The sequence below is a fragment of the Ochlerotatus camptorhynchus genome, unplaced genomic scaffold, assembly GCF_037179485.1.
Source record: "Ochlerotatus camptorhynchus isolate MF236.1 unplaced genomic scaffold, CSIRO-AGI_Acam_v1.1 ptg000314l, whole genome shotgun sequence".
Classification (NCBI taxonomy): domain Eukaryota; kingdom Metazoa; phylum Arthropoda; class Insecta; order Diptera; family Culicidae; genus Ochlerotatus; species Ochlerotatus camptorhynchus.
In genome coordinates this window covers 1914079-1928653 of record NW_027040802.1, presented here as the reverse complement: position 1 = coordinate 1928653, position 14575 = coordinate 1914079, and the positions used below count along the sequence as shown (strand labels likewise).

The 14575-nt window shown below is 38.4% G+C and overlaps 1 protein-coding gene across 1 annotated transcript in view; it reads right to left on the bottom strand.

Annotated features, from left to right (window-relative positions):
* Nucleotides 1–13013, bottom strand: part of LOC135707559 (polycomb protein Asx-like) — a 51578-nt gene extending 38565 nt beyond the window's left edge. The window contains exon 1 of the mRNA XM_065229409.1: nt 12105–13013. The gene's annotated coding sequence lies outside the window, so the exon portion shown is untranslated. The remainder of the gene's footprint in view (nt 1–12104) is intronic.
* Nucleotides 13014–14575: the final 1562 nt, after the last annotated feature.

Below are 14575 nucleotides of genomic sequence, written 5' to 3'. Positions count from 1 at the left end.
TGCAACCATTCTTCACTTTTTCTGCCTATCTTTCTATTAGGCCTGTGGACATGCGTTAGCTTCGAAACTTCTAACCAAACTGGGAAAATTTTCAGATCACAAAAAAAACTTGAAAAAAACTTTCAAAGGTAATTACAAGTAAAATAAATATTGATTATTTTACGCAAAAACGAGCAAGTAATATTAAACCTCTTGTATCGTATGCTAATGCTAATTGACTGTAACAAAAATAATATGCCTAAAAAATAAAATATTATTAAAATTATGTGCAAAATTGACTAGAAGATCATTATTTTATTGGTGAGAAGTTTCTAATAAGCCCTCCCAGTTCCTCTGTATACAGAACAAATCTGATATTATAATCAGAATTGCTCAGTCTGCATGAAGCAGCCGATTTCATCAAGGAAGTTCTATTAACAACCAAGAATTAATCGTTTGAGGCATACTCAAGCATTAAGAAGGTGATATGTGTCACTATAGGAAATCATCATCGTTGCAAATATAAAGAAATTAAACATAACCCTTTGCTTCAGTACCGTCAACCTCCATGTCCATGGGGAGGGTGGAACGAGGAAAATTTTCTTCGATCTTCTAAAAAGTTGTATGATTCTGGTCTACATTTTAGAGATATTGGACATTTTTTTTTGTTTAATGCTGGTACTTAGTAATTCGCGATTTTAATTCAAACAAATTAAGAAAGTGTAGAATAGTTTACGATATGTTAGAATGTAAGTTCACAGTCCGAGACAAATTTAATGTTTCTAAAATATAGAAAAGATTTCATGATTTTAAACATTGAATTTATCTAAAATCTGGGATTGGAAATTTGTTGATTCCGGCCTTCAAAGATTTATCGAAATTCAGGACTTTGAAAAAATCACTTAACTGTTGACCCTAAACAATACAGTATGTAATATGTAGTAAGATCAAAATATGTTATTCTCAATTGGGGATTGGAATTGAGAAGATAAATGCAAGGAAATTCCAATGATTTTTTTTAAATAATCTTAATAGAATCTTAAAAGGATTCCAAGAGGATAATTTGAGAATGCTAAGCAAAATTTCAAGGAAAGTATTTTTTTTTATTTAAAGTAGTTTTTACACTCTCGGATCATTCGTGCTTTATACGGGTGAGATTTGAACTCATGATTTTGAAGTGAGAGGTATGGATTCAGATATTTATGTTTTACAGACTAACCTCGGTATTCAAACATGTCCTAATCTTTGTATCTGATTAGCACAAAGTGCATAAATTAATGTTTAATTTATCTCTATGTCCAGTGTCGAACATTTGCATGCTAAGCATGATCGGAGTTTTCCTAAAAGGATATGTCTCGTTCAGCCTTTATACTAGAACTACTTCACTCGGAAAACTGTGGCAAAAGAATTCAAGCAATCACACCATATGCATTCCAATGACAACATATGAAATTCTATAAATTTAGCTATCGTAGTAGGAACAACGCAAAATCACCGCTAGATCCGGGCGTGAACAGATAGCGAGTGAGAGAAAAGAATAATATGAAAGTTGTAAGCAAGAGAATATAATGATGTATGTGCTATAAAGTTGATTGATTTCAAGTAACATTTCAAGTTTAAATGTTTAAAGGATTCTTCAAGACCAAATTATGGCCTACAAGACTAATATAAAATCAAAATTGTTCTTGGGATGAGTATATATGATCTTTCCCGGTGTAATTTGAGTTTTCCCGCATTTTTCCCCGGTAAATCCGAATTCCCGGTTTTCCCGGATTTCCCGGTTGGATGGATACCCTGCTTAAAGCTGGGTTTAGACAAGGCAAGTCAATTGATCAACTCAGTTGAAACCATACCATTCAACTGACTTGGTTAACTCACTCGAATTGAAAACAAGTTGAACTAGGTTCAAGTGAGGTGAGGTTACGGAACGCCACTGGATATCTATTAAGAGACGCACATACCCTTAGCAGCTTAAATTTTGAATGAATTCCCTGATATTCCCTGATCTTTCATAATATCAACAACAGGGTTGTTGTAAAAATCCCTATTTTGAATCCGCAAAATCCACGCCACGACGTTCGGTTGCCGGCGCGTAGGGGTAAGCGTGACTACTTTCTCATCCCAATGAGTCAGGGTTCAATCCCAGCTGAGGTCAGTGGGATTTTTCTGAGGCATAAAAATCTCTGTTCACGTCTTCCTTGGGAAGGGAAGTAAAGCCGGTAATTGGCACTAGATTGCAGAACAGAGACCGACGTTAAATAAAGGAATTAAGACGTTTGGTCATCCGGGCTATGGAAATAATATTGAATTTACAACCCAAATACTCACAAACCTATTCCCAGATTTCCCGGAGATATCCATCAAGAAACGGAACATTGTTTTTACGTAGGATTACGTCTTTCGGAAAAATATTGAGGGTGCAATTTAAAAAAAAATCGACCGCTTTACGAAAGTGGTCAGGTTTTGACCACTTATAACTCTGTCAATAGCGGATGGATTTTAATTCTAAACAAGGCAATCGATTGGAAATTTTTCTAAACTTTATCAATTTTCAATAGGTCACTATTAAAAATTACACAAATGTTCAACTGCTGCAATGATGATCAAAATTATCACCGATTGCCTGCAGAAAGTGCTTTGCCTAACATAGATTTCAAAATCGAATCCCATCCGGTCTCGCCAACTGGTGCTTATTCAATCACCGTGTGTGGTGGTGTTCCCTAATAAACGAGCACCATACATGAACGATACCACAAATCGTGCCACCGTACCACATATTGTTGGGATGATAACCCGAATAGGTTGTTAGGCACTCCTTATGGTTATCGTTTATGCGGGTTGTCCGGCGGTCGTCATCAGTAGCAGAAGGAACAGTGTTTTCAGCACATGGCATTGAACATTGTTCTCCAGTACACAACGAAAGGCTTCCCGCAAGCAACAAGCTGCAGCCCACATGAGCGTCCATTCACCAAAGAAGGAAGAAGAAACTGCACCGCTACTGATCGGATTCAGTAGCTCTTAGTGAGTTGCTGTGGGACATCCATACCAAACGCGTCACCCTCGTTCCAAACAACATACAACTCGCCAGCCTCATCTGTGTTGAACACCCTAATAGTTCAACATTACTCAACCATCACGACAAAACGGTCCTTTTCAGAACTACGATAATTTTTTTAAAGAGTATTTTCTGGACATTTGTCTAGGTCATCAATCGGATGTCAGTTCCCAAAAGTTTAAATCCATGTATTTTTAAAGCAAAATTGGGGGTGCAATTTCAAAAACCAAAGCCGGTCGCGGCATGAAAGTGGTCTGATTTTGATCCAGAGATGATGAATTTCACAATGGCCGAATACCACATGACCTTGTCAATTAACCAGAAACACTTCGAATAAAGGTAAAATTTACTCTAGGGCGCTACAAAACAGTAACAAATTTCAAATTTATATGATTGATCGCGAATATCTCGCGATTGGAAAATTTAAGCAAGTAATTTCTCCAATCAACTTTCGCTTTTTTTATAATCTATTGAATAAACCAAAAATTCCATGCGTTTTGTGCACAAAAATGCGTAATTTTATCATCAGAAAACGAGGCGTTTCCGTGATGGGAAAAAGTGGTTTCCCTAACACAGTCGCCTAATATTGATACCGAGCAGGTAATCCTACGTCAAATCTACGGTCGTGTCTTGGATACAACCTCTTACTTTTTACTAACTAAATTTGCAACGAACTTGAGCAATACAATATTACATGGAGTGAAAGAGCATCTACGTCCTGAATTGCTTGGGTAAAAATAATGTGACAAAGAATGCACGAAAATACACTTTTAGTTACCAGGTGAATCTTTGTTATTGACGATTTTTTTTTTTTTGAGGATCAAGTCTGTGAAAAACAATGTTGTCAATATCACTCGAAAGTCTGTCAATGACATGACAAATCCATGAACAATCACGATGAGTGAGCGCTCATCTTTATAGCTAATCGCTAATTGTGACTTTCTGGTAGCGAAATCGACAGGTTTTATGTGTTATATACAAACTAGAAATTATCGCCGACTTCGGTAAGTTTTACCGAAATCTGAACAGCTGAACTCTTCGGTAAAATTTATGCAATTCAATTCAATTGCTTTTCAGCTACTTGGACACTAAATCTCCACTAAAATGACAAGATTTGATCATTTAAACAAGGTTGAACATGTTTTGAGATTATTTTCAAATTCAATAGCCTTTAAAATGAAGGTCAAAGTTTTACCGAACGTTCAACTGTTCTGATTTCGGTAAAATTTACCGAACACGGAAACAAAATCTTAGTGTGTACCTCTTCTTCCTGCATGTTAAAAATAAAAAAAATGTTATTATATCTCATAGTTTCATAATTCTGGAATAATAACATTTTAGCTGTAATGAGCAATTGCAATTGTTTTTAGCTGGTCCATAATTGTGGGGTCAATGTAATATGTGCTGTTGAAAACATGATATTTCTCACAGACAAGGCAAGTAAAGCGTCAATTTAGAACACGCAATATATATTTGCAATAATTTATTCAAAATGGCTCTGCACCGCACAGGTGAATTGCAAAACATAAAACATCCACCCACCCCTCGGAGCAAACTGCTGTTGCGATAGTAGTAGTAGCACTCAAGATTGGATCTCACCAACACTAACGCGGCCAAATGACAGGTCAACGTAAACGCATACACTCATATTTACAAAGAACGCAACATAACAAATTCTAGACTAACATTTGAAAAGAGCGTAATTCCAAAATCACCCTATCGGGAAAACTACTTGCGAGTTTTGGTTACCAATTGATCCCATTTAACGAATTATTATTTTTTGGATAATTTTATTAGCTTGAATTATAGTTAGTAGTGTTTGAAATTTGAAATATTTCACTCCACTGTATTCAAACGAATCCAAACTAGGTTCTGATTAGTATCTCAAAGTTTGAACTTATTCGTTAAGAAACTGACTTGGCACAAACCACTCGAAGTTTATATGGCAATTACTATGGGAAAACAAAACTTGTTGTTCAATGTATTCTAGCCTTTCTTCATATTGTTATGTTAAAACGTTCTATGACTGTTCTTATGGTTTATGGGAAATTTTCTAAGCTACAACTTTGCAGAAGATCGTTTTTCAGCCAAAACTGAAATTAAATAGTTATTAATTGTTTAATTGATTGATACTCTTAGGGCATGATCAGGCAACTATTTTGTGGGAAACACTGTATTCTGCAGTGTGACATAGTAATCATGATTTTAGTTGGTTGAGCATTATCATAAGACACCAGCGACTTGAATTATTAATATCTTTTGTTCCTCACTTTTTATCGAAGCTTGATTTTCAACAAAGTTGTAGCTGGGAAAATTTCCTACAGGCACAGCTATCATTTTTTAAAGCAGGGTAATATGGTGATTTTCTTTTTGTTAAATATGAACAAACGATTTGGTTTTCCCATTGTAATATGATCCATGATTTGTGCCAGTCAATTTCTAACTAAATGAGTTCAAATTTTGGGAGGCTAGTGGAGGCTGTGGAGCGAATATTTTAAATTTTGCATCAGTCTAATGAGCATGCATTGGGATTGCTTTGTTTGGTGTTACGGTATGGTCTTCTGTAAATAAGTTTGAGAAATTGATATTCCAGACTGATTCGTGACTATGCTCTTGTAAAAAAAAACAGATCAATCGCGGATTTCTCGCGAAGAAAAGCTTTTTTTTTTGCTTTGTTCGGGACATAACACCACTGCGACCAGTAATTTGATTTAGTGCATGTCGTATTACTTCATCACTATAGAGAAATGTTTTGATACAGTTGTCATTCTTGCCTTCATCAAAAGGAATCGATTCTAATTGAAAGGTCCCGCTATTTATACCCTTCGGAGTGTTCGAACACCCTCCAAAGGGCCCCTTTGTTAGTCAAAATTGGATTCCTTAGCAACAAAAATAAGCAATGACACCGATAATGATCATGCATCAGAACCCTAGTCTTAACCACTTCAAACTATGGAACAACGAATAGAAGATTAGGAATCACATAGATGAAGACTAACTAATTTTTTCATTCTCGGTGGACAAAGCCGAGTCTTATCACTATCAACCAGGCATAAAAAGCAACACTAAGATGTGTTCCTTTGATTACTGAAAAATCCTGTTCCCCTAGTTTGAAGTAGTCAAGACTAAAAATCGGTGGTAAATCTTACATCCCGTAACGTACCACGAAAAGGTGATCTACCCAATACCCAATGGGGCGGATAAAAGCTTAATCTATCAACCATCTTAATAGACTTCCTCTTTTGATAATCACGGCTATACCAGCAGATTTCACGTTACATAGTTTAATAAAGGAGATTCCCATCTAGCATCCCGAACATCAAATTCAACAGAGAATTTGTTTGGAGCTGAGCTATTAACGAAAGAGAAAGTCTATGGAGAGAATCGATCAAAGCAGAATTGAATAATTGTTCGTCTAGAAATGGCAGTGGAGTCATTTCTCTACCATTTGGTATAGTTTGTTTACGAAATTGAGCTTTTACCCACGAGAAATCAGCGAATGATCTGTTAGTTTACAAAAGCATGTACGCCCTAATCAAGAATCAGTCCAGAATTTTTGGAATTGAAATTTTGTTGGTCTTTTTTGTTTTGTTTATTGTCTACACTCTGATATATTAGTAGTCATCGATAGTTTACAATTTTATCATTTTTGTCATTCACGAGGTTTACACGTAGCTTAGTATAAAAAGTATACTATCATCAGTATATAGTTTAAACTAAACCCGATTTGTGCGAGAGTATTTTGACCAGTGTATTCTTTAGTAAACTATCATGGAGAAATGGAACAGACGGCCGAAGTGTCAGAGATTTAATTAGCGTGAAATGAAGTGAACTAAAAACGTAAATTGTGTTATCAACTGAAAGTCGAAAGGTTGAATATGTGACTAGTTTAAAAGGGCATTTTCCAAAGGATGGAAGCATCGTATCAGTGGCGTTGCCCTAACCTCAATCTACCTGTTCAACAACTCTCAAAACGTAAACAAATAAAACAATATTGGTTTCAATGGATACAAATCAGTGAAACTAGAAGACCCTATGCCTTTTGAAACTGATTTGAATGTAAACATGACCCTAAATAACGTTTTCAAAGTTTTTGAACAGGTAAAAAGTGAGGTTACGCGACGCCACTGCATCGTATAGGAATGGCGCTTTTAAACAATTCACATATCAATTCTGTCAGTGTTATTGATGATCCTTTTGACTAATTAATTAATTTATCTTTATTAGGGAGGCTTTCAGCCTTGGGCTGGTTCGCCTCCAAGGATCCTTTTGACTACTAAAACAAACCTGGGGGCGTGGAAATCGTTCTGGGATAAACCAGCATTAAACTACGCATGTATATTCGAAAGATATACTATACCCCTTATATTTCAAGTTTATACTTGGCTCGTTTTGTTGGCAACTAAACGCAGCCTTGGGTCAACAAGGCGAATAGCGTTTTAGTTTAATTTTTTTCTGATTGTACAGGTGATACATTTCAAATAAAGCGAGCATGACTAGATAGTACAGAATGGTTGTGCTTCGGACTGAAAATAAGAGCTACATTTCTTGCTGGTATCTCTGGTCTGCTAATGACGTCGGAAATCGCTAGTCTGACTAGCGTGCTTCGGTTTATGAGGTATTTACATTTGTGCTGGTTAGTGATCCTGTCGTTCGCAACTCCATGGTTATTAGCATCAATTTTTGGCACAAACTTAATACGATTACACCACCCTAATAAACAAATACAATACCCGAACGACCAACCCAAATTATATAACTATTCCCCAAATGGTTTGATTAGGTACCCTGAACACATATGTTAATAGCACATTCTTCGCTGCATACAGCGTAAATATTTAGCTCGGTTGTTAGTTAACGTAACCCTATAAAAATTCATTTTATCTCGAACAAATCTAGACTAACATTTGAATGGGGCGGAAGAGCCAAAATGTAAACAAACCATATTTTGCCACATATAGAGAGAATAGTTCACAAACTACTCGATAAACACGAAAAAGTAGAAGAAAATATCACTTAAAATCATCAAAAACGTTTCTTCTTATATGGCGTATTTCCAACTTTCAACTCTATGATGAATCTGGTTGTTACGCCTTGCACCAGAACTACGAATTATATCGTTTTAATATGCCAAATGTTTTGATTCTGTAGTATCCAGTCACGCCCGATTCATTTTAAATGCATCCGATTATTAGTTCACGTGTAAACAACGAACAAAAAGAAGACCAAAAAATCTCCGGGCGTAATTCCACTCTCACAAAATTTGCGAACGAAGAACCAAGGCGGAACAACAAACAAAATATCCCGAGGGTGTACTTCCACGGCGTATCACCAGTGTTGGCAGTTCAAAGGGTGGATGATCCGGGGGGTAACAACATGTATGAAATTATCAGGGCGTATGATGTTTTCTTCTCGATTTCACGACAAAGAAATTTTTTTTTGAGTTTTTAGTGATGCATGATGATAGATTACACTATTAACTATATGTCAAGCTTATAAAATCATCCAGCAAATGGAAAGTCGTGAAATAGGATTAATTTTTAGGTCATCAAAATTCAGAAGTGATTTTCTCGATATGGTCATTTTGGAATTACGCCCTTTTCATATGTTAGTCTAGAAATGTAATCTCATTGCTATAAATTTTATTTAATGTGGTGAAAATTTGATCACTTGACCAATAAAATACAACTACAATATGGATAATTCATGCTGAACGTTGCATTAGGTCCTAAGTAATATTGATCGATTCTCTTCGTCGACTTCCTCTTTCGTTAATAACTTGAGCATCATAACCGTTTCTTGTTGTGTTTGTCGTATTACTATAGATGCTAGATAAAAACTTCTTTTACCTATCTGTATGCTGAAAATACCTGACATCAAAACGAGTGTCACGTCAACACATTCCTACCCCTTCCTTTCTTGACCTGTGTTCGGGCGCGGCCGGCGCTGGTATTGCCTAGTTTGAGATCACCAGTTTTTACACATTGAGGATGATTGCTAGTCCCAAGCATCGTCTATTGGTTCTCTGTGTAATTACAGCTGGTCTGGCAATAACAGAGTAGCAACCGTGGGCGGTCAATCATGCTCATGCTCATGCTCTGTATGCTGAAAATACCTGAGAATGTCTTTACATGGCCATGGGGATACAAAGAGAATGTCGACGAGAGAATCTGTCAATGTTACTTAGGACCTAATGCAATGTTCAGCTTGAATTGTCAACAATAGAATTTATTGTAACTTTATCATTATTATTTTTATCAAGGAAACATTGCACCTGAAAATGAGATCACGCAAGTGTGCGAGTTATAAACGTCAGAAGGGTCAATATGTGGCAAAATGTGGTTTGTTTACATTTTGACTCCTCTGCCCTTTTCAAATGTTGATCTCGAATTCATTATGCATTACCCTCCGATCATTGTGTGCGTGACGGCACTCGCCATTCATAATGAACACACAAAAAAAGACAACAAAAAAGCCAAAACGATACAACAAAGTAAAAAAAAACTTTTCAATTCTATGGAATACCTAATGCCCTTTCTTTCGGTGTTTTCAGTTTTATTTTCTGATTACCTCCTTTCGCTGTTAAATATAAGTATGAATTCAATTCCCCTTCCCTAAAATCTTTACTAACAACATACTGGTAATGACCCGCTGTTAAAATAATAAAAAAAGTAGAAGGGTCTGTGCCTAGGGGCACGAACGGAAGCTTGACGTAGGACAGCTAGTGGACGGAATAAATGTGTAGAGCATTTAATTCTTTTAATTGATGAATTATCTATTATCTCAACTCTTTCCATTTTTGAATTGTAGGCGTTCCAAATTTGTAGTAATTTTTTTCAAAGAGAAAGTTGATTAAGAAAATCAATCAAAATCAGGTTTGGTTACAAGATTACAACTCTGGAGAGCATTTTGTGTGGTCGTTGGGGGCTTGTGGTTCTGAATATGGACAAACAAGTACAGATAAATTCTATTCCAACTCTTTACTGGTGTAAGCTTGATGGCCCTGAAAAGGGCCTTCAGCACACCTCGTAGATCAGACCGGAGATACGTTTGACACCACCACGGCGAGCCAGACGACCGATGGCGGTTATCTCGAAGAACTTTGCGATGACGCTTGGCGCCTCCTTTACCAGACCTTTTCCTCCTTTGCCACGACCAGTCAATTGTTGCTTTTTAGGTGTGAAGGAGTGGACTAGCCACCACCTTCCTACTACTACTATTGCTGTTCACCACGCCGTTCGAAGCGAAAATGAGCTGATGCCATACAGCAGCGCTCTTTTATATCAGCAGAATGATGTGCAACCAAGTGGTATAAAAGCTACAAAGACTCCTTCCATTATGAGTAGTTTGCTATCAAGTAGCGACACTGGCTCTTTTCCTTTAGCGTACACGGCGAATGAGAACTGACCCAAATTTGAGTTTAGTTCACTCATAATCGCCAAAAATGCAGGAACTCAGCTATGAGTAAATTTGTCTCATGGTTTCCTGTAGAAGAAAATGAGGAAATTGCCAGAAAATGAGGAAATTGACGAAAATTTTATTCAGTCTCGAAGTAGTACAAATAGACTGAGTGAATCCAATCTTTACTTTTCTCAAATTTGGGAATTTTTCCCTGGAAAATCCTGGAAAAACCTGGGAAAACATGAGGCAAATTTACTCATCGCTGAGTTCCTGCACTTTATTTCTTATTTCTGAAATAACTAAACTCAAATTTGGGTCGATCTCATTCGATGTGATATCACCTTGAAAGATATCGGCGCCGGTGGTTAGCGTGATTACCTCTCACCCCAGCAGGCCTGGGTCCAATCTCAGTCGGCGCCACCGGCATGTTCTAAGGCATAACATCTGTGATCACGCCTTCCTTCGGGAAGTAAAGCCGTTGGTTCCCGGTTGAGTTGATGGGTCGATTGGTAGGGTCCAGGTGTTGGAGCTGCCTCCCTGGCGTCGGTAGCATTGGAGCTCAGTACGGAAAAAAATCTCGCGTCACTTTTCAATAGGTCCTATCTACATTGATCGATTCTCTTCATCGACGCTCTCATTCGTAAATAACTCTATTTCAACAATGTTTCCTGCCGTCTTCGTCGAATTAGATGCTAGATTGTTGCTTCTTCCATCGAAAATATCCGGACGAGGCGATTCAAAGTTCAAAATAATGTGTACCCCTGCTTCCAGTTTGATTACATGAGCATTTTGTGTGATTGTTGGTTCTGAATATGGACAAACAGGCAGATGAATTCTATTCCTACTCTTTACTGTAATAAGCTTGGTGGCCCTGAAAAAAGCCGTTTTGTTGCCAAAGTTGGTGATGATTTAACCTCCGAAACCAAACAGAGTGCATCTCTGTCACTTCAAAACGTAGATGACATCCATGGCCACTTACGCTTGGCGTGCTTAGTGTAGGTGACAGCATCACGGATCTCATTTTTCAGGAACACCTTCAGCACACCTCGTAAATCCAACCGGAGATACGTCAGACACCGCCACGGCGAGTCAGACGACGGATGGTGGTTATCTCGAAGAATTTGCGTTTGGTTTGAATATGGCGATGAGTGTGCAAAATATTACGCAATTCCATCCTCCCTATTCGCACGCGCCCGAGGATCGGAGGCGAATGCCACTTCGACTTGTTTCGTCTACTTACTACTCTCTGACGACTGTGCTGGGGAAGCAGCATATGCATGTAGGTAATTGGTGGATTTGTTAGTTAATTCGACGCTTTTGGACAATGCTGGACATTTACCAGTTTTTCAATAGTTTCTTGTTGAAAATCAACATTCGGAAGCATTGTTATCGATGCGTAGCCATATTTCTAATCGATTGGTGATAAAATTATTGAAATTGGACCAGGGGTAGCTGAGTTATTAACGTTCCAAATCTTTCTTAATTTGTTACATGTTCCATTTTCGGTTTTCACAAAGTGTACCCCCATATAGAAATCAAAGACGTAGTCCTACGTCAAAAAAACATTTCCCATAACAAATTATTTTCCAAGAAAATTTTCCTGTCTGAGTTAACCAGAACCAAGGGGATTTTAAACATTGAAAAACGATTAGAAAATGGGACGCCTTACCAATACAATTGCAGGTCTTCACGGTGCATCGCTTGATGTCAAATCAGGACCATGACTGCGGAGTTATTTCCCACGGATTTCTATAAAAATCTGCTTCAACTGGATTCGAGTGCAACGCCTAAATACACTGTGTGCTAATCTTTCTCAAACTGTCACGCTTTGCCTTCCGAAGAAAATCATTATTTTCCTCAACCGTAATTATTTTCACTGGATCAGAAGCTGCTTCACACGCACACACACACATACACATAAATACATTCTGACCAAGTTGGAAAATGCAAAACAAAAACACCGTCACCGTACAGAATTTTACAACAAATTTGGGATCATTGATTCCCTTGTCTTCGATCCTCCTCGCAGGAACATTACCCAATCGTTCCGTTCACGGACACAAACGCGCATTCGAAAACTAGCCGATCGTCGCCTCGTAATTATTGCGTTTTTCTTCCTGTCGATGTTCCCCATTCACAAACGAATTTGACAGCCCTTCGGCGCTTTGCAACCTTCTTCTTCTTACTCTTTTCCTATTCCACACGAATGAACGATTATACAATCTTCCGTCTCGTTCTCTTCTTTGTTCTTCGCAGTGCGCCGCGAATTCATATTCATCCGCGGGACTCACTTCGCTTCGGCTATGAAACCCAGCGCTCTAGACGGAACGAGCCAACACAAAAAAAAAGCCTCCTCCTCCTTTCATGCAAGGAAAATGCCACCAAACAAATGCAGTTTTCTCACTCAGATCACACCCGAAACCGGGAAACTTTACGTACAAACCACTCCCATTCCCTTGACGCGCAGTTACACGATATTTTTGACCGCTTCCGGCGGTTCGGAAACCAATTTCGCGGCGAATTTAATTTGCTCCGAAATTTCGCACTTTGCTGGTTAGTTAGCTGAGTTACTCTGCACATCAAAAGGATCGACTCTCGGCTCGGCTGCACGCAAAAAGGCACACACAAAACATCGGCAACCGAGAGCTGCTGGTGCGCGATTTTGATGAACCTTTTTTTTTTCGCTCGGTTGGCACAACTGAGCACGAATGGGGCGCGCTCACGAGTGATATTGCGCATTGCGCGTAATATTTATTCTATTTGTTGTGAATGCGATAAATTAGCAATAATTGAAGAACGTTCTCGAATCACCCAAGACGATGCAAAGAAGTAAAATTTCAAAGTCAAATATAAACAGCTGCTCTGTTTCATCATCCCTTCGCTTAGTGAGGTTCAATGAACACGAGAGCAACGAAAATGACACAATATTATAGGTCAATCAGGGGGTAAGTCACTCTGCCACCTTGTGTCCGTGCTTATTGTGTTTCTTCGGTGTTTTTGGGTGTCAGAAGGTGTTTCAGCGTGTCAACATAGTTGTCAAAACGTTGAGTGAAAAATAAAGTTTTCTGGCAACCACTACATCTATCACAGCTGATTCCAATGCGATGTGTTTGCTGTTGATTGGAGAAAGGATAACAATAAACAATAAATTTTCAGACTCCTCCTGCCGAACGTGCTGCGATACGGATGAACGTGGACCAAGCCAGAGAACAACACACACTGGATTTGCACGCGGGAATACCGTGGTAAACGGAACAGCTGACTGTGTTTGGACGGAACAAAAACGTATACTTCAAAATATTGGAAGAAGGTAGGATAGGAGCGTCTCGAGAAGGGTAGTGAATGTCACTGAGATTTTCTTTTTTTAGAACACAGACGCCGCTTTATTATCGCGTGCAAAAGGCAGCATTCGAGGGTTTGAATCGTTTAGTGGTTTGTTAAACGAACGGAGTGGCATCGACGGAGGGGAGAATTGTCTTCATGACTACTAACTACCTGGAGACGTTAGATCCTGCTTTGATATGACCGGGCCGTCAAAGAATACATCGGATATTGCAGCCGACAACCCATTACCGGCGGAATGGGTCGGAACGAGTGGTGACCTCCTCGTGAGAATACATGGAGCAAGGATCGATGCGAATATGATCGGGAGGATTCCAACTATGCCACCCACGAAGCACGCATTTGGTCGTTTGATGTCTTAATATACTTAGTGAACGAGATCCGGTGCATATTTCATAGTAGTTCACGAATACGGGAATGGATTTTTTTTTTTCAAGTAGCGCTAGTTCTGGCATACACACAAAATATAAATAACCAGCTTTTTCTTCGTAAATGTCTTGATAGCCATATATGAAATTGTTGAGTGGCATAACGGGAAGAACAAAGCATATTCTGAATAATCCGATGAAATTATCGTGCCCCCTAGACTCGTCCTGCAAAAATTAACCGCCGGCTGTAGGCCGGATCTCTCTGATTTGGTATGGAATGACTACCAAATTAGAAAGGAATATCTTTCTACAGCCATCGGTCAATCATTGACTGGATGATTATTATGCGCTCATTTCTTCATATAGTTACGGATAATTTAGCTCATTAGAGGCTGAAATGGTCTGCTTTTATAATGTTGAGCTTGACGTT